The sequence below is a fragment of the Grammomys surdaster genome, unplaced genomic scaffold, assembly GCF_004785775.1.
Source record: "Grammomys surdaster isolate TR1022 unplaced genomic scaffold, NIH_TR_1.0 129, whole genome shotgun sequence".
Classification (NCBI taxonomy): domain Eukaryota; kingdom Metazoa; phylum Chordata; class Mammalia; order Rodentia; family Muridae; genus Grammomys; species Grammomys surdaster.
The window spans coordinates 15,655,781-15,677,248 of record NW_021604587.1 but is presented as its reverse complement, the minus strand read 5'-3'; the positions used below and the strand labels follow the sequence as shown (position 1 = coordinate 15,677,248).

Here is a 21,468-nt window from a genome sequence, read left to right as displayed (position 1 = left end):
CCAGCCACGGGGTCTGCTGAGATGTGAATGGTCCAGCCACGGGGTCTGCTGAGATGTGAATGATCCAGCCACGGGGTCTGCTGAGATGTGAATGGTCCAGCCACGGGTTTCCACGGCTGTAAAACAAGCTGCCCCAACCACATGTCTTCCTGCTAGTGATGCACTGACGCTATAAGCCAAAATAAGTCCTCCCTCCCTTAGGTTATTTCTGTTAAATATTTTGTCCTGGTGTTGGGAGAAGTAACTAATACATCCCCTACCAAAGTATTGTTTTTAAATGTGTACTGTTTTTAAAAATTATTTTTCAACACACACTTTTCCAAAGATGTCTGTGGAACCATTGTAATCCAGAGATGATCTGAGTTTATTTCACCCTCTGGCTCCTATTGGCACCTTCGTCTTCTGCTGCCCTCTAGTGGTGACTCCTTTGGCTTCCCCTACCCCAATTAGCATCCCAGGGACTGACGCTGCAGGGATGCATCTTTTTGCTTCCCATTGCTACTTTTGGATGTTCCCTGGACCAATTAATTTAGGACATTTATCTGACCAAAGATAAACAAAATAAAGAAGAAACAGGATCTCAAATCTGTCAGTTCCCAGAATCAGCACAAGTTCTAAGAACTCTAGACAGCATGTGATCAGACAACATTTTAGAAAATTGGAGGTGAGAAACAGATCGTAACTTAATGGAGCAAGCCTTAGTCAGCCACTCAGCTTGTTCCTCAGTTAATCAGCTGTAAGATCGCCTGCACCAGCCAGCATGCAATGGCCATGGTTAAACTCAACATCAACTGAGTTTATTGTTGCTTAGGTGGGAACCTAGGCCGCGTCCAAAGACTCATGAAAATTTTATGTAATACTAATAAGTTGTTTATATAGTGTCTTACTTTTAGCCCAGGCTGGCACAGAACCCACACAAGCCCAGGATGACCTTGAACTCTTGGCAAGCCTCCTGCTTCTGCTTCCCAAATACTGGGATTAGGTATGGATATCTAACCTCCCAGGAATATTTTTCTACCTTGTTCCTAAAACCTCCAACTTTGTATATTGTGTGGTCACAATGTGTATTAGTCAGGCTTTTCATATTTGTGACAAAAACTTCAGCAAAATAACTTGAGGGGTTTGTTGTTGTTTGTTTTGTTTTGTTTTCAGTTCAGGGTATTAAACCCAGGGCCTTGTATATGCAAGCCAGACACTCTACAATTGGGCCACATCTCTAGGCACTAGGAAAAGTGGATTTCTGGACTCCTGGAAAAACATCGTGGTAGTGGGAGCTCGTGGAAGAGCAGGCTGTTTACCTCATGGCAAGTAGAAAGCAAGTATAGCATCCATAAGCCTCCTGTGACCTGCGTCTCTCAGCTAGATCCCAACCCTCATAAACCTCCTGTGACCTGAGTCCCCCAGCTAGGTCCCATCTACTCAAGTTTCTAATCACATCTCAAATGGCATCATCAAGTGAAGACAAACCATTCAACACAAGAACATACAGGAAATATTCTGTGTGAAATCCATAGCAGACTATATCAAACCAAACCAACTTGGCTATCACCTACCCCTGGAGTGTCATTCTTTGTGGGGGACATCTCTGTTCTCAATATTCTCCTTGGCACTATTCCTGTTTGGCTGCTTGGATACGCATAAAAATAACCTTCCCAATATCTTAGGCCTCTTGTTCCCTCCTCTGATTTTGAGTTTTCCCTGTTCTTAGCCGTGCTTACCTTTGCCAGAGAGCTTATTTCCATGACTGCAGATCCCTCGAACCTTCTGCTCTGAAATGCCTCCCTCTTGATAGCAGGTGGTTGCATCCTTTGGCATGGAATCCAAGCCATTGTTGCCCACACAGGTGAATGAACCTTTAATTTGCTGGAAGAAGAGCTTCAGCTAATGTATTTAAAGGACAGGCATGGTGCTACACACCTTTAATCTCAGCACTTGGGAGGCAGAGACAGGAAGATCTCTGTGAGTACCAGGCCAGCCAGAGCTATACCTTGTCTCAAAAAAAATAAATACATACATAAATAAATGCTTAAAGGAATTAGCTCTAACCAAAAAGGTGGCTGTGCTGTGCTTAACAGAAGGGCTCTGTTTGGGTGAAGAGGCTAAACTTTTGGTAGTTGTCAATTGGTCATAGGTATGGCTTAAAAAAAAAAAGTTTTCTCAGGCCTTTGAGATGCTCTGTGGGTAAAGGTGCTTGTTGCCAAGCTTCATGACTTGAGTTTGATCTTGGGAACCCATATGATAGAAGGAAAGAACTGACTCAAAGTTGTCTTCTGACTTCCACATGCATGCTTCAACATGTACATACACACACACACACACACACACACACTTACATGCACTTTTGTGCTTTAAAAAGTTGTTTCTTTCTTCTAAGACCTTAAGACTTGCAGGCATATGAATGGCAACTTATTCCGGAATTGCCAGATCCTTCCAGTTGCTACTACCATCTTATGTGAACATCTTGTGTCATGGTTTGGTCTGGGAATTGTGAAGAACCATTGGTGGTTGTGTTAATGAGAAAGCACTAGACAGAGTGGAAGAAACATGTTCATTGCAGTGAGCAATAGACCAAATAAACCCTGTGGGAAAGTCTTGAACAAAACGTTTCCCAAAAAGTCAAGTCTACATGCAGAGTTAAGCAGGGTCTGACTCAAGTGCTGAGGCAGAAAATGTGCAGATCTGATGTGTAAGTGGATGCCAGGTCTTCTGTTGACTGTCCTCATCCATCAGAGATCTGTAAGCGCAGCTGAAGAGTACCGGCCTTTAAGTCTCTGGAGTCCTCATAACTAAAACATTGGTGATGTGACCAGTGTTGGTGGGGAATGTATGAAGTACTACTTGGCTGTAGGACCTCCCAGAGTAGTTGTTTCATAAAAAAGTTAATCAAGAACAAGTGAAAGGAGAGGGTTTCTTCGGTAACAATTCTCCCTTGTCACATGTTTCCATTTTTGTAGCCATGCTAGCTTTAGCTTGGCTTGGGCATGAAGGATCCTAAGCTGTAAATGTTGTGACCTAATCTGCTGCTTTTTGACAGGGCCATTGAGAGAGTGCAAAGGAGGAGAGGGAAGAAAGTAAGCGAGCTGCCTTCTGTGGGTAACAAGTTAAGGGACTTTCCTTCACTCGCACCTGTCTCCCTCCCAACACACACGCTCCCACACTTCTGAGACCAGAGTTCTCTAAGGACCTGAGAGCTTGGGCCTCCTATCTCCCAAGGGTGCATGTCTTCTCTCCTCAGTCCTTTGTCCATCTTGCCCTTTACAGTCTTTCACTCTGGTCACCTCTGTCGGAGGACTGGTAGGAGGTCAGGGAACTGCTCAAGACAAAATGGAGGACCCACTCACTGTGTCCTGGCAACACACAGCAGAAGGACTTCTTTGATCTTGCCCTTGGAAGCTTCAAAACCTGGTAAACCCACTTTATAAATGTTGGCGACAACCCATAGCACTATCCAAAAGATCTTGGGGGATCTACCATGTGCTCCCCCCATCTGTGTCTTCCAGTTCACACCGTCCCACCTTTGTCCTTCAGTCCTCTCAGTCAGTGCCACTGCTGGGTGATACATTGCTTCCTGTCTCTGAGATTGCAGAAGCAGAAGCATAGACCTTCCTTACACCCACTTCAGTGCCTCCCAGGAAGTGGCAGAGCCCTGTTCCCTGGGGAAGCACAGCTCCTCCTTATGGGGCATACATTCTAGAGTTGGGTTGTGTTCTAAGGCCAGCCTTCCACTTGCTCCAGTGTTTTCTCTGTCATATGCCCTTCATTCCTCTCTACTCAGTCACATACAATCATACTGTTAGTTTTGTCACAAAGCAAGAAGATGAGGAGAGAAGGAGGAGGAAGAGGAGGAAGAAGAGGATGAGGAAGAGGAGGAGGAAGAGGAGGAGGAAGAGGAAGAGTTGTAAAAAGCCCATGCCAGAGGCTGGGGAAATAGCTCAGTGGTTGAAGCACTTGATGTACAAGTATGAAGACTGGAATTTGGATTTCCAGAACACAGGAAAATGGCTGGGCGAGCATGGGATCCCTCCTGTCATGCTGGCTCTCTGAAGGTGAAAACGAGGGATCCTAAAGCAAGCTGACTAGCCACACTACTGTTTTAGGTTCACTCAAGAAACCCTGCCTCAATAAATAAGACAAAAAATCAGCAAAGAGTCCCAACATCAACCTCAGGCTTCCATATGCACAGGTAACCACATGCACATGCATCTATACACATGCGTCTACCCATAAGCTAACACGCGCATGCATGCAGACCCCACACAGTTACACATGAGAGAAGGAAGCCCATGTCACTGGACTTTTCCCAATAACAACCAACCTCTTTGCTCTAATTTTGAAATGATGTGTATTTGTCTATTTCTCCTCATCCTAGTTCTTGTGGACAATGTGTTGTTTTAACTTTTATTGAGATATTATATATGTGATTCACATATAATATTGTACACACACAGTGTCCATATAAGTCATAAAGATGCATCTTAATGGATTCTCAGAAGCATAGCCCATCTATATAACCAGAACTAGATTTAAAAAAAAAAAATGTAGAAGCCAGTTTCCAAACTCAACAATAGAAAACCCAACAGCTCTATTCAAAACCAGGCAAAAACCTAGATATTTCACTAAAGAGTATAAAAGTGGCCAAACGACACCTGCAAAGGAGCTCAATAAACGTTAGGAAAATGCAGATCAAAGCTAGTGAGAGGCCGGGCGGTGGTGGCGCACGCCTTTAATCCCAGCACTTGGGAGGCAGAGGCAGGTGGATTTCTGAGTTCGAGAGTTCGAGGCTAGCCTGGTCTACAGAGTGAGTTCCAGGACAGTCAGAGCTACACAGAGAAACCCTGTCTCGAAAAACCAAAAAAAAAAAAAAAAAAAAAAAAGCTAGTGAGGCCAAACTCAGCAGCACAGGCTTGTGGGGGCGTCACCAGCTCAAGGGACATAGTGTAAACATTGTGATATAAACCATGTCCTGCAGGGAAGCAAGCAACGATTCCTCTTCCCCATATGTCCATGAGTGCACAGCCCTCTCCTGCCTTCATAGCATGCCAGGACCGTGAGCTGCCAGGACCGTGAGCTGCCAGGACTGTGAGCTGAGACGCAGTCATTGACTTACTAGGAGGCCTCAGATGCACATGAAGGGAGGTTTGTTCCTAACAGCAGCTGTGGTGGCGGGGGAAGAGCTTAGGGAAGGTGACTAAGCTCCATCTGAAGCTCAGAGCACTGGATCCCACTCTTCCTCCCTGACAGTCGCATTTCCAGGCCATTCGTGCCTTCACTACGTGAGGTGCCTTCAAGTCCTTTGTTTTCTTGGAGCAGGAGTGCAATGAGGTTCGCTGAGATTCTAGCATCTTCCTGAGTTTCTAATACATGTCCTCAAAGAGCAATACCCAATATTTAAAAACCCTTGAGTTGGTCCTTTTTGAGGATTGGGTAATTCTTGATATGTGGCTTACACAGAGGTGGTACATGGTACTTTATGTGACACTCCACATGAAGAAGCTTCTGAGGGATGGCGCTGACCCTGAATACTGCAGGGCCTTGCAGAGAAGAGCTACATGGTCTGTAAGTCCAGAGACAAGTCTATCAGGCATGTAACAGACCGCTTCCCATCCCCCCTCTTCCTCCTGTATCCTTTATAGGCCTTTCAGATAGGCAGCTGGTGACCAGTTGCTGAGCCAATCAGAATCATCTGTGAGTTGGTTCCTTGGAAACAGAATCAGTTAAACTGTCAGAGTCCCCATCATTCTGTCTTGTGAATCTGAACAAGATGGCCCTTCTGAGCCAGTCTGGACTCCAGACTGAGGTGTACTAGTGAGTTAGGGGAACGTTAGTGGAAAGGTGGAGGTCAGGAAGGTAGCCAGTGATCAACAGGCTCAAGCTATCCAGGCACACCATGTGAGTGTGCCCAGCACCTTGGGGAATGAAACGGCTTCTAGTAGAGGGACTTTCCTGGATGGGAAGCCACCGCACCTGTTAAGAGTGACCCACAACACTAAGGCTGCAGCATGCCAGCTCCTCCTTGTTCTGGCCATGTCCCAGGGATGGATGTCTCTGAGCAGCCTGCTCTTTTTTAGACCTGTTGGAGGCAAGCTGTGATGGGGAAGAAGTGGGTAGAGGAGTTCAACACACATGGATGGGGAGGTACCAGAGTCTGATCAGTCAGAGAGCAGTGGACCCCAGTCCCTCAGAGAATGAAGACATGAACCATCAGGGGCTTATGCTACAGCTCAACATCTAGTCTCCAACTAGCAGAGTTTCCTCAGGCTTTGAGGCCTTTGCATCATGTCCTCAAAGGAAAGACAACTGGTGCTGAGCTCAAGTTCAATTTTAAAGGCACATATACCCATTCAGATATAGTCAGATAGACAAGCAGCTACAGAGACACAAGACTACAGACCCACTGTACTCTTCCCTGTGCAACAGGAAACAGCATATAGCAGGCAAACCTTCAGAAAGCATTCGTGAAGGAGTGCTCTGGGATCCCTTGGGCCCTCTCAGTGCCAGATTGAGATCTTGGGAGCTGAGTAGTTAGAAGAAGACTATGAGAATCAGAATTGTTTAAAGAACAGTATGTATGAGGCTAGGAGAGATTTGAGAGCAGGAAGAGGGGGTCCCATGTAGAAATGGGGCTCACAGCCCATCCGTGTCAGATGTGGGCATTTGCATATAAGCCGTATCCGCTGCCCAGGACAGGGACTCCTACCCTGCTGCACATCCACCATGTCAGTGCTCCCATCTGTGGTGTCTCTGTGTTGTCAGCACTTGCAGCCAGCCAGATTCTTCCTTCCTCTGAGACAGTTGCCCTCAGCAGTTCTCTTTCGGGAACTGACATGTTCCCTGGGGACAATGATCAGGACATCTGCCCTTCCTCTGTACTTCTCAGCCTAGCAGAGATGAGGACTGAGGTCCAAATCCACAGACACTCAGGACTTTGGGCTCAAAAGGAAAGACAGATATAGCTGCCTCATCTGTCTGGGTGGAGAGGCTCTGGGAATGGTACTCAGATTGGGGGAAACTCTGCTGCCCCTACAATCCATTAATGTCCCAAAATTAATGTCGGCAGCCTTCTCAGATACCCAGGACAAATATGCTGAGAAAGAACTCAAGGAAACAATTCACAATCACAACAAATCAAAACCGAAACCAACCAACCAACAAACAAATAAACAAAAACCCACTTGGGATAAAAGTAAGTGTAGCTGAGGAAGTAAAAGACCCTATAAATACTCAAGAGAAAAACTGAAGGCACTAGATAGTGAAAAGCTATCTCATGCCGTGGGTTAGAAGAATGGACGCTGTGAAAATGGCTGTCTTGCCAAAAGTAATCTACAGACCCAATCCACTGTAAATCAAATCCCAACAGAACTAGAAAAAAAAATAATCTGAAAAGTCATGTGACCATGGCATGGTCTGCAGCAGGAGGCAAGGACATGAACGTCCCTCCCCTGTCTTCTGATATCTGCCAGAAGTATCTATGGGTCCGTGGCCAACATGCTTCTCTCTGTCTGAACCCAGGGACTACACATCCTTGAGATGACCAGCCAGAAGATGGTCACGCATTACCCTGATGGTAGGCTGTGCTAAGCAACAGATGCAGAACAACCCTGAGGCATTGTTAATGCTGCTTCAATCTTTAGCAAGAAGGGCCTTAATGCTAACTCCTTAGACTTATGTGGTCCTGATGTTCTCTAATAAAGCCTCTTTGCCGGTCCAAAACTCCTCAAAACAAACAAACAAACAAAAACAAAAAACCCTACACGGAAGTACCAAAGACTCCAGATAAAGCAACCCTGAGGCAAAGAATAATGTTTGAGGTACCACCATTTCTACTTTCAATCTGTACTACAAAGCTGTAGTAACAAAAGCAGCGTGGCACTGACACAGACACAGGCATGGAGAGCAATAGGCTAGAATACAAGAGCCAGATGTAAACCTACGTAGTTATAGTAACTACACAGTTTTGACAAAGATGCAGAATGTGTCTTGGGGAAGACAGCCTATTTAAGAAAGCATGCTGGGGAAACAAGATGTCCATGTTAGAAAAATGGAACTGGATCACAAAAACTTGCCCTGCACAGAAATCAAATCCAACTGAATCAAAGAAAGACCTGAACCTCTGCCAGGCAGTGGTGGCTCAGGCCTTTAATCCCAGCACTTGGGAGGCAGAGGCAGGCAGATTTCTGAGTTCGAGGCCAGCCTGGTCTACAGAGTGAGTTCCAGGACAGCCAGGGCTACACAGAGAAACCCTGTCTAGAAAAACCAAAAAAAAAAAAAAAAAAGACCTGAACCTCTGACACCGTTAGAAGAAAAAGGAGAGAAAACCCTTCAAGACAGAGGCATGAGATGAGTGAGGACTTCATCACCAGGATGCCTGTCACTCAGGAAATTAGACCAACAGCTGGCAAGTGGGATCATATGAAATTCAGAGGCTTGTCTACCTCAAAGAAAACAAGTAAGTGAGAGATGATCTGCAGAACGGGATAAATTCTCTGTTAGCTACACATCTGATGAAAATATCCAGACTAAGCAAAGAATTCAAAATCCTAAAGAAATCAACTCAATAAATGGGCTACTGGAAGTAATGGCTCCTAAAGCATGAGACCCAGGTCAGTAAACATGAAAACTGTACACCTCTGTAGCAGCCACCAGTGAAATGCAAACCAAAGCCACACCAGATTCCATCTGACTCCCTCAGAATGGCTGTCATTAAGAAAGTAATAACATTCAGGAGTGGTGGCGCACACCTTTAATCCCTATACTCATAAGGCAGAGGCAGATGGATCTCTGAGTTTGAGGCCAGCCTGGTCTACATATTGAGTTCCAGGATAGCCAGGACAATGTAGAGAAACCTTGTCTCAAAATAGTAAAAGAATCAATAGCATATATTGATGAGGGTGTGGCCTAAGGAAAGGATATTTGCACTTCAGATGGCGACACAAGTAGATCAACCACCATGGAAGTCAGTATGTATGTTTCTCAAATAACTCACAACTGATTTGCCATGTGTGACAGCCACTCTCGGTTATCAACTTGATGACATCTGTAATTAACTAAAACCCAAATGGCTGGGCACATCTGTGAGGGATTTTTTTTTCCTTAATTAAATCATTTGAAATAAGAAATATAGGTGAGAATAAACCAAAAAGAAAAAAAAAGAAAAAAAGAAGGAAAAAAAGAAGAGAAAAGAAGAAGAAAGAAGAAAAAAGAAATATAGGTGAATCACAGAAAAGACCTTTGAGATATTGGAGGAAGTCTACCATCATCTGCAGACAAGTATTATTCTTTTGAGAAACAGCTCTTGGCCCGCTATGGGGCCTTAGTGAAAACTGTATTTTGACAATGGAGCACCAAGTTATCATGTGACCTGAGCTGCCCATCATGAGCTTTGTTTTATCAGACCCACCAAGTCATAAAGTAGAATACACACAGCAGAAATCCATTATCAAATAGAGGTGGTATATCTATGACTGACCCAAGCAGGTTCTGAAGGCACAAGCAAGCTACATGAAGAACTTGCCTAACTGCCTGTGGTTTCTACACCCATTGCAATGCCTTCTGCTGCTAAGCGTAAACCTATAGCCTTGTGGGGTGTTTCCTATAATGAGTTGACTAGGGAAGGGAAGACTAGGACCTGGTTTACTGACAGTTCTGCATGTTATGCAAGTATCATGCAGAAGTAGACAGCTGCAGCATTACAACCCTGAAAGCTGGGTGAAGGGAAATCTTCACAGTGGGCAGAACTTTGGGTAGTACACATAGTCATACATTTTGTTTAGAAGGAGAAATGGCCAGATGTGTGATTGCTCATTGATTCATGAGCTGTAGCCAATGGATTGTCTGGATGGTCAGAGACTCAGGAAGAATAGGACTAGAAAATTGTTGAGACATCTTCGAAAGAAGTATGTGGATAGATCCCTCCAAATGGGCAAAGGTTGTGAAGGTATTTGTGTCTCTTGCAAATGCTTATCAAAGGGTGACGTCAACTGAAGAGTTTAGTAATCAAGTAGATTGGACAAACCATTCTGTGGACAGTGAGCCTCTTTCCCACCCATTCCTGTCCTCCATTCAGCCATCCCAATAGGCCCATGAATAAAGTGGCCATGGTGGCAGAGATGGGGATTATGCATGGGACCAATGGCATGGATTGCCACTCACCAAGGCTGAGATAGCTACAGTTGCTGCTAAGTTCCATACCTGCCAACAGCAGAGCCCAACACTGAGACCCAGAGATAGCACCATTCCATCAGGGTGACCAGCCAGTGACCTGGAGGCAGGTTGACTACATTGGAGCACTTCTTTTGCAGAAAGGACTACACATTGTTCCTACTGGAATAGATACTTATTCTGATTATGGGTTTGCCCTTTCCTACATGTAATGCTTCTGCCCAAACCACCATACATGGACTTACAGAATATCTCAAGGTATTCCATACAGTATTGCTTCTGACCAAAAAACTCACGTGATAGTGGGCCCATGATCATGGAATCCACAGGTCTTATACTATCCTGAAGTAGCTGTCATGATAGAAAGATGGAATAAGCCTTTTGAAGACATGGTTACAGTGCCAATTAGGAGGGATCAACATGGAGACCTGGGCAGGGTTCTCTAGAAGGAGGTATATGCTTTGAATCAGAGTCCGATACATGGTACAGTTTCTCCCATAGCCAGGATCCATGGGTCCAGGAATCAAGGAGTAGAAAAGGAAATAGTTTCACTTACTATCACCTCTAGAGACCCACTAGCAATGTTTTGGCTTCCTGTTCCCACACCCTTAAATTCTGATGTCTAGAGTGCAGGAGATCCTTTAGGGAGACAGTTCTCAAACAGTATGGGTCACAACCCCTTCTTGGGGCCAAATGAAACCATCAGAAGACACACATATTTATATTATGATTCACAACAATAGCAAAATTACAGCTATGAAGTAGCGATGAAAATAATTTTATGGTTGGGGGTCACCACAACACAAGGAACTGTATTCAAGGGTCGAAGGAAGGTTGAGAACCACTGTGTTAGGGTGTCTCTTGATGGTGCTATCAAGTCCTGTAATTAAAGTCAATGGGGAACTACATCAGCCTAATTCAGGCAGGACGACAAAGGGCAGAGACCATTTAGACCACGGAGGTGTGGGTCACTTCTCCAGGAAAAGAGCCAAGACATGCTGAGGTGTGCTTGCTGAGGATGGAGGAAATACCGAATGGGTAGTAGAGGAAGCTAGGGCCATGTGACCATCTGCAGAAATGAGGGTCATAAATGACATGAGTGTTTGCCATATTTTGTTAAGAATGTGTTTGTACAGATACTTATATATTTTCATCCCTTGATTTCTTTATCATGTAATGTTACATCAATTAGGAGAATATCAGTGATTATCATATTTAAGTTTGAGATACTACAAGAATGTCCCTCAAGGAAAATTGTCACCTAATCTAAATTTATGATGTGTTTGTGGTTGTATGAGAGATAGTTATATCATGTTAGACATAATTATGATCTGGTTATTGTTTTCATTTGGAAAGAAGCCTGACGTAGGGAGACATGCTTGTGGGTCAGGTTGACAGTGAATGGACTTGTGATGCCTCTTCTTGTTAACTTTACTGCATCGGGATGAATTTAAACCCAAACAGCTGGGTACACCAGTGAGGAAATTTGTTCTTAATTAAATAAATTGAAGTGGGAAGACCCACTTCTATTCAATCTAGATCTTTGAGGTGGGACATTTAATCAAATTCTTTTGAGGTGGGAAGACCCACTTTTAATCTGGGCCACACCTTCTGGTGGCAGCCTAAATAAAGGACATGGAAGAAGAAAGCTTGTTTGCTCTTTGCCTGCTTGCTCTCAGTCTCACTAGCAAGTCCGTTCCTTCACTGTTATTACAGCCTACTTCTTTCAGGATTCCAGTGTATACTGAAGACCCGCCAAGACATCTAGCTTCATAAACTGAACAATTACTGGATCCTTGGACCTTCTGTTGGTAGGTAGTCATTATTGGACTAGCTAGACTGCACCCTATAAGCCTTCTAAGCCTTCTAATAAATCCCCTTGATAGATGATAGATAGATAGATAGATGATAGATAGATAGATAGATAGATAGATAGATAGATAGATAGATAGAGACAAGTAGGTTGATAAGTTCTTTTCCTCTAGAGAACCCTAATAGACCATGTGACCAACTGTGTCACTCCTGGTTATTCAGCCAAAGGACTCCTAGTCAGCACATCTCAGAGAAACTTGTGCATCGATGTTTACTGCAGCACTATTCATAACAGCTAAGCTATAAACATATGTGTCCATCAACAGAGAGACAGTGCGGTAGCTATTCTTAGCTGTCAACTTGACTGCATATGACATGAACTACAATCCAGAAATGGAGGTCGCACTTGTGAGTTGTTTTTTGGGGTTTTTTTTGTTTTTTTTTGTTTTTTTTTTTGTTTTTTTTTTTTTTTTGCTTGTTTTGAAGTGGGTGGATTCACTTCTAGTTTGGTCCTTTGAGGTAGGAAGATTCATCTTTAATCTGAATTTTGAGGGAGGAAGACACATCTTTAACCTAGGCCATACCTTTTTCTTCTTCTTCTTCTTCTTTTTTTTTTTTTTTTTTTTTGGTTTTTCGAGACAGGGTTTCTCTGTATAGTCCTAGTAGGCCCTACCTTCTTATGGAAGAGTATATAAAGACGAAGAAGGAAGCTTTTGCTCTTTGACTGTTTGCTCTCTCACCTTGACAGCAAGTCCATTTCTTCACTGGTATTAAAGCCTACTTCCTTGGGATTCCAACTTATACTGAAGACCAGCTGAGACATCCAATTTTGTGGACTGAGCAACCTTTGGATTCTTGGATTTTCTGTTCATAGCCTGCCATTGTTGGACTAGCTGGATCACAACAATGTAAGTCATTCTAATAAATTCCATGTGCGTGTATGTAAGTATGGAGAGGGAGAGAGAGAGAGAGAAAAAGAGAGAGAGAGAGAGAGAGAGAGAGAGAGAGAGAGAGAGAGAGAGATTGAATTCAGGTTCTCTAGAGAAGCCTGACTAATATAGATAGGTGTGGTATGAATGCACAATAGAATACTTTTCAGCCATAAAGAATGAACTCACGCCATCTGCTGGAAAATGGGTGTAACTGGAGATACAGAAAGTCAGTGTGTTTTTTCTCATCTATGGTTCTTAAATCTAGAACACATGATACATAATCATGTGTGCAACCTGACATGAAAGTAGGCATAAAACTGTCTAGGAAAGAGTATGACCGATGCTCGGCTGTTTAGAGAACATACTGTTCCTGCAGAGGACCTGGGTTCAGTCCTCAGCCCCCACATCAGGTGGCTCACAAGCATCTATAACTCTGCCTCCAGGGGATCCAGTGCTCTCTGGCCTCCAAAGACATGCACCCATACATCTGGTGCACATTAACTTATGCAGGCACACTCTCACACAGATATACACATTAAATAGAAATACAATAAATGTTTAAAAAAACAAAAACTGTTTAGGTGACTAAGGGGATTAATGGGAAGGGAAGGGAAGGGTGAAAAGAAAGAGAACGGTAATGGGTTATAAGGGTGAAATACACTAAACACGCGACTTATACATACATGAAAGCTAAAACTAACATGCCAAAGACTTGAGCCCTGCCTGCCTTTCTGTAGTTCTTTCTGCACAGAGGTAGGGAGGCCCAATTCTCACCCCTAACCCCATACACACCCACCAGAGCACACCTGCGCTCATGTCTAGCTGGTGCACACACTGGTAACTCCATGTACCTCTGCCACTGGCCTTGAGGAGCTTGTGTCCTGTACCTGCCTTACATCCCACCCCACCCTCCTCTTTATGTAGGACATCCCAGGTTCTCACAGAAAATTTCACCAGCACTCATTAACATAAGGAAAGGTTCTGAGCACTTCCCCAGACTCCTGAAGACTAAGAATCCTAAAACTCTATGGAAGGTCTGCTACTGGGATTAGAAATCAATCAGTTTGAGCTGAGCTGATACTCTAAGAAATCCATTTGAATATCAACACTGAATTGCCCAAAGAACTGAACCCTAAGCCCCAGGTCAACCACCTGACAAATTAAGATAACAGAAAAATGGCTTCACTCAACAAATGGGAGACAAGATTCCATATCAAAAAATGGCAGTGACCTAGCTCCGCTTGCTTAGGTCCCATCACAAACATACAAACATAAATCAGTTTTAATAAAAAATTAGTACTCTCATAGTAATGCCCCCCTGCTGAGAAAAACAACTTAGTTGATGTACAAGAGAATGATTTCAAAAATAGCAACAATCAAAGAACTCAAAGAGGATGCTAGAATGAAGATGCAAAAACGTGGTTGAATGGAAGAGTGGAAAAATTGAAGATATAAAATCAATATTTAATAAAGAGAATCTCTCAAAAAATCCAAAATGTATACTTGCCTCGGCAGCACATATACTAAAATTGGAACCATACAGAGAAGATTACATGAGGATGGTATACTGGCTGGTGTTATGCCAACAGGACACAAGCTAGGGTCACCAGAGATGAAGGAGCCTCAGTTGAGAAAATGCCTCAATAAGATCTGACTATAAGGTATTTTCTTAATTAGTGAACAATAGGGGAGGGCCCAGCCTATTGTGCATGGTATCATACCTGGATTGGTGGTCTTGGGTTCTTTAAGAAAGCAGGCTAAGCAAGCTATGGAGAACAAGCCAGTAAGCAGCACTCCTCCATGGCCTCTGCAACAGCTCCTGCCTCCAGGTTCCTGCCCTGTTTGAGTTCCTGTTCTGTATTCTTTCAGTGGTAGACTATAATGTGGAAGTGTAAGCCCAATCCATACTTCCCTCCTCAATTTTCTTTTTGGTCATGGTGTTTTGTCACAACAATAGAAACACTAACCAAGACAAATGACACACAAATTCATAAAGTGTGGAAGAAATAAGACAAAATGAAAATTTGAAAAATTCAGAAATTCAGATACAATGTTCAGAGGAAATTCTCACCAGTAGATTGGATGGAAGAGAAGAGAGAATATCAGGTCTTGAAGACAGTTGGAAGAATTGGATCCCCCAGTCAAAATGGCAAATCCAAAAATAAAAAGAATAGAGTAAGCAGGAATTCTGGGACACCAACCATAAAAGACAAAAAAAAAAAAAAAAACTATAAATAGTAGGTGTCAAAGAAGGGAAGACCCAGGCCAGAACAGAGAAAATACTTGCAATAAAAATTATAGAAGAAAACTTCTCTAAGTAAAGAGATGCCTATCAAGATCTAAGCGTACAGAACAAAGGATATTGAAAGCAGCAAGAGAAAAACATCAAATCACATATAAATGCAGGTCCATCAGAATCACAACAGATGTTTTTCAGTGGAGACCATGAAAGCCAGAAGGATTGAACCAATGTTCCATAAATTATAAAAGACTATAAATGCCAGTCAGACTACTATATCCAGTAAAACTGCCAGTCATAATTGAAGGAAAAACATGTTTTCTCTGTGAAAAAAAAATCTTAACAAGTAAGCCAGCTCTACAAAAGATACTGAAAAGAATACTTGGATATGAAAAAAAAAAAGGTTAAACACACTCCAATATACATAAGCAACAATTCCAGAACACTGAATAAAAATATGTCTAACAGGGTACACAAAAACAACAAAATGACAAAAATTAATACATACTGTTTAATAATAACTTTTTGCATATGGATATTTTGCCTGTACTTATGTGTCACATATATGCAGTACCCATAAACACTAGAAGACACCAGATGCCCTAGAACTGTTTATGTAGACAACTGTGAACCATAGTTTGGATGCTCTTTAAAAAAAAAAAAATTTTTTAAGATAGGATCTCTCTGCCGGACTGTGGTGGCACACTCCTTTAATCCCAGCACTTGGGAGGCAGAGGCAGGCGGATTTCTGAGTTCGAGCCAGCCTGGTCTACAGAGTGAGTACCAGAATACCCAGGGATGTACAAAGAAACCCTGTCTCGAAAAACCAAAAAAAAAAAAAAAAAAAAGATAGGGTCTCTCCTTGAACCTGGAGCTCATCAATTTGGTTCTATGGCTCTTCATATGGTTCTAGAGGTATCCTCCTGTCTTTATTGGCCTCCAACAACTGCTAAGGCTGAGGTTACAGCCTTGCAAAATGGGTTCTCATGTCATCATTTAAATAATTTGCCTTCTTGATTGATATGTAAAATCTCTGGCTTGTGAGTTAACTCAGTAACGTGCCCACTGCACAAGCATGAAGATCAGGGTTCAGATGAAATGCCAGACACAGTGGTGCGTGCCAAGTACAAAATCCAGAGATGGCAGTTGTCTTAGGGTTTCTATTGCTGTGATGAGGTACCATGGCCACAGGAACTCTTAAAAAGGGAAAGGTTTCACTGGAGCTTCCTTACAGTTTCAGAAGTTTGGTCCATTATCATGTCGGGAAGCACGGTAGCACTCAGGCAGACTCGGCACTGGAGAAGGAGCTGAGAGTTTTACATCTTGGTCCACAGGCAGCAGAAGGAGACTGTGAGCCACACTGGGCATAGCTTGAGTGTATAAGACCTCAAAGCCCGCCCCACAGTGACACACTTCCTCCAATAAGGCCACATCTACTCTAACAAGGCCACACCTCCTAATCTCCTAATAGTGCCACTCCCTATGGACCTATAGGGCCATTTTATTCAAACCACCAGAGCAGTGCATGCCTGTAACCTCAGCCTTAGCAGTCACTGGGGGCCAGTAAAGACAGAGGGATACCTTTAGATTATGCATTGGCCATTGAACCAAATTGATGAACCCCATGTCCAATGAGAGACCCTATCTAAAAAAAAGTTTAAAGAGGAAAAAACCTGACCTTGACCTTGAATCTCCACCGAAAACACATGTGCACATATGCATACATACATGCACACATATGCATTCATGAACACACATATGCATACATACATGCACACATCGGCATTCATGAACACACATATGCATATGTGCTTATTTGCACAAACTCGCACACACACACTGTAATACAGATTCCCAGAATGTGCACATCGTTGTGAAGTCATCAATTTTAGACTATTTTCATTACTCCAAATTAAAACCTGTAAGGTTTTTGGTAAAAATGGGATTCAAGAGAGAGACTGAATGGACTCAGGTTTGCTCTCGAGAATGCTTCAGACAAGATGCAGAGCCCTAAACAAAAGCTGGTTCCAGAGAATCACTTCTTCTGTCTGGGGTTTGACATCTGGCTAAAGGATGGCCACTTGGACCTCCGAGTAGAGCAAGGGAAGCAGAAACTTTCCATTAAAGGCATATTCCCTTCATTCCAAGAAACAGAACTGACGACAGGCAGGTCTGTGACTTGGAGACAAGAAGCTCTTCAGATGAAGCTGCAGGTTGCGGAGTCAAGTCAATGAAGTAAAACATCTGGAGACTGAGCGATTTGAAAACTAGCTGTGCCCCTCTAACTTGGGTAACACTAGTGACTTTTCAAGCAGTCCATTTGACGTGCTTTTTTCTGTTGCTATCACTGGTGTACCGTACACTGTTCACTCTTACACTGTGCCACCTCAAGCACACCTGGCCTTGTGCTCTAGCTGCATTCAAGTCTAACTCATAGCCCATCTGTGAACCAGAAGAGTCAGGTTTCCAGGCCAACCTTGGGATCCAACAAGGTGCTGGAAGCCGTGTCCTCTCTGTGCCCACCCCTGCCCTTCCCACCTCCCCCCACAGTCTCTCATCTGAGAGGTGCTCGGAAGGCCCAGTTTTGAAGCGGATACTCACCATGGGCTTTCGTGGCAGTCATTCCACGAAAACTCAAGCAGTTTATTTAAAGAACTCTAGTATTCATGTAACAGAAGGAAACATAACCGAGTCCTTTCATCAAAGGTAGACTTGACGGTAAGCAGAATAAAACAATCTTTAGAATTGAAACCCTTTTTCTCTTCTTTTTAAAGTGCACATTTATTTCTTCCGACCACAGCAGCGGCATGGTTGGCTCATCCTATCCACCCACACTGGTTTCTAGGAGATCAAGATGACAAAGCCTCTTAGCAAAGCTAGCAATACAAAGGGCTTCCAAACACTGAGCTCCAATGAGCCCCCACACAGAGCAAATCAATGACGCCCCGGCCCCTGTGCTTCAGCACAGTCAGTTTGGCCATCAGTGCATTTGCATCATTTTAACCGACAGTCAGGGGAATATGAGGGAGGGACGCTGAAACTGTCTTTGACTAGCTCACCCTTTCAACATTAAACAGAAGCCAAAAGAGAAGGAGCTCCAGAATCTACCATATCTCTACACAGTGAAAGCAGAGACTGTCAGGTAAGTGACAATTCTCAATTTTTACGTAATCGAAATAAGAAACATACCCACAGGACCTCACTTCTGTTAACTTTTTTAAAATTAGATTTATTTGATGTGTGTTTTTAACTGCATGTAGGTATATCCACAACATGTGTGCTTGGTCCCTGTGAAGGTCAGAAGAGGGCATTGGATCCCTGGAACAGGAATAACGAATGGCATTGAGCCAACATGTGCATACTAGGAACTGAACCAGGTTCTCTGTAAGAGCAGCAAGTGCTGTTAATCGCTGATCCATTCCGCTTGCCCACTTGAATTAACTTTTAAAAGTTAATAGCAGAGTTTTGCAGGGCATGGTGGTGCAGTCCTTTAATCCTAGCACTGGAAAGCAGAGGCAGGGAGATCTCTGTGAGTTTGAGGCCAGCCTGATCTATATAGAATTCCAGGATAGCCAGAGCTACACAGTGAGATACTGCCTTTAAAAACAAAACAAAACAAAAAAAACCTTTTGTGTGGAGCTGGAGAGACAGCTCAGTGGTTAAAGGCAGAGTGAAGCCATAGGGTTGGATCTGATTTGGTTTTAATTTTCAGTATCCAATGTTCATGGATTAAGTTCTGAAAATGTTTGGATTGTAAGGCTGGGGTCTCTCTCTACACGAAAGCAGTACCTGCCCGAGTCTGGCTGACTCCCCACGATTAGCATCCTTTTGATTTCTTCTCTTCAGCGACTGTGTGTTGAAGGGGAGCTAGGTAGACAGAGTCTTGGGAATCCATTTCCTTCACCATAGGCTACATGGACTGGTTCTAAAAGTCTTGATCACCTCAAATCAAACACGTCAGACTGAATGCGTTTGCCCACCTCCTGCTGTTTTCATGTTGTTTAGTGTTGCCAGCGTAAGCTAATAGGAGGCAACTTTAACTTTACTTCCTGCTTCCTCCAGACTGTCAGAGAATTCATTCGGGACTTGCCTTGTGTTTCCTTGGAGTGTGGCAAAGAACAGCACTGCCACCTATTACATAAAACCAGCATGCTGTCCCTGAAACCTGGGCCACACGAGCCTCTATGGCATTTGCCACATGCAGTGATGTGCTCATTGGTTTGAAAAGCTCAAAGTCCACATGGGCTTTCTCTTTGTTTTGTCCTTTGCTACAGTTGTTTCACAGTAAACAGGCTATTTGGAGGTGTTTTATGGGAAGTATATGTCTGCCATACAGATTTGCCAGCTCCCACAGAAAGATGGTTTCTCATGACTTCATGTAAGATGCAGTCTGAAACTCTTCTGTGAATATCATTGCCACTCACATAACTGAGTTTGGGGGAGGAGTGATCAATGACCAACAATGGCCCATGCTACCACCCACCGGTGGCATCTAAGCACTATACAAGCTTCCTGCTCTCCCAAAACTGGTTGACCATTATCTTCTCTGAAAGGCAGCATTGCTGGTCCCGTATGGCTGCATATCTCCAAGAAAGTTCTGATATGGGACTCTTATTCCCTCTGCTGAAGCTGACCCAGTCATGAGGCTGGTCTGAGACTAGAGGCATGTGCCACCACATTCAGTTTTGGTGGTGCTGGGGTCAAACCCAGGGCCTCATATATGCTAAGTAACACTTTACCAAATAAAGTACAAACCCAGTCTTCTACACTGTTTTGATTTATACTTTGTATAAACAATGGGGTAGAAAATCCCCCATCTAGACATCTTTGTTGTTGTTGTTGTTTTGTTTTTTGTTGTTGTTTTTCCAGACAGGGCTTCTCTGTGTAGCCTTGGCTGTCCTGGAACTCACTCTGTAGACCAGGCTGGCCTCGAACTCAGAAATCCACCTGCCTCTGCCTCCCAAGTGCTGGGATTAAAGGCGTGTGCCACCACTGCCCGGCCCATCTAGACATCTTATGCCACCAGGTGAAACATCCAGTGTCAGGAATCAGTTACATGTAGTTGAGTTGTTGACAAAGGGGGACTCCTAGAGACTCCTAAAGAACTCTGGCTACTGTCAAGGCTGTTGATTACTCCTCACAAACTTACAGTGAAACATATTGCTGAAAATAACATGCATTAAACACAAAAACATCAAGCTGGTACCCACGTAGAGGCTTCACCTATTACTGACTAGTGTTCATGGTACTGGCAGATACTTCGCACGTTGTCAGAGGAAAGAGATAACCATCAACCCAACTACAAATTCTAGACCTACAATAGCAACCTACCTTAAAGATAGTCTTAGTGTAATAGTGGCACAAATATTGTGAGACTAACCAAACACTCTCTGATTGAATTTAAAGCCTAGTCAAAGAGATGGGGCCCATGTTTGACACTACTTGAGTGGCCAAGAACCTGAGACAGGATAGATCATGGTTCTTGATCATGGAAAACCAAATACTACTGTTCTGTAAAAGGAACATAGCAGTCAAAACGACTCCTAAAATCATACTGTTACAACCATAGATCAATCACCTCACTCAGCCATCTTCACAGAAGCTGCTGCTTACAGTAGATGGCAACTAACATGGAGACCCAAAACTGGACAACGTGCAGGGAGTGAGAGACTTTGGAGTGCCCAAGCCTAAACAGGATGTCTTCATCAAACCCCTTCCTTCAAGGCTCCGGGATCTATGTGGAAGAGAAGGCAGAAAGATAGGAGCAAGAAAGAATAGAGGACACCAAGAATCAGTGTCTTCTCGACACAACAGGACTGCATACATACGAACTCCCAGAGACTATTGACAGTACAAACAGAGCCTACACAGGTTCAAGCCGGACAGGACGCCAGTACTGAGTGGTGGAAGTGGACACAGGCTCCCACCACTAATCAAGAAACTATCTGCAATTGATAGCTACTTGCAAAGGAAAAGTTAATTTTCCCCAATGGAGCGTCGCTGAGCATAATTAGTGCTGGCTAACACAAAACAAACTCAGTGGTGTTTTTGTAGATGCTTTTTCTTTTATCTCATCTTGCTCTGTTTGGGTTTTGGGGATGTTTTTTGTTTGTTTGTTTGTTTGTTTGTTTTATTGGTGTTTTGTTTATCTTCACTTTTGTTGTTTTTGTTGTTTCTTGGGCTTTTTTGTTTTTTCAAAGAGAAAGAAGGGGTGTGGCGGTAGGGAGGTGGAATAGTGTGGAGGATCTAAGAGGAGTTGGGGGAGTGAAACTTAGAATGTGAAAACATATGAAAAACGCAATCTTAGGAAATGCAGACAAAGAACAT

At 43.4% G+C, this 21,468-nt stretch overlaps 1 pseudogene; it reads right to left on the bottom strand.

The window, feature by feature from the left end:
• The window catches only part of LOC114610771, an 8,384-nt pseudogene extending 6,569 nt beyond the window's left edge, over window positions 1–1,815 (bottom strand).
• Between the last annotated feature and the right edge of the window lie 19,653 nt (window positions 1,816–21,468).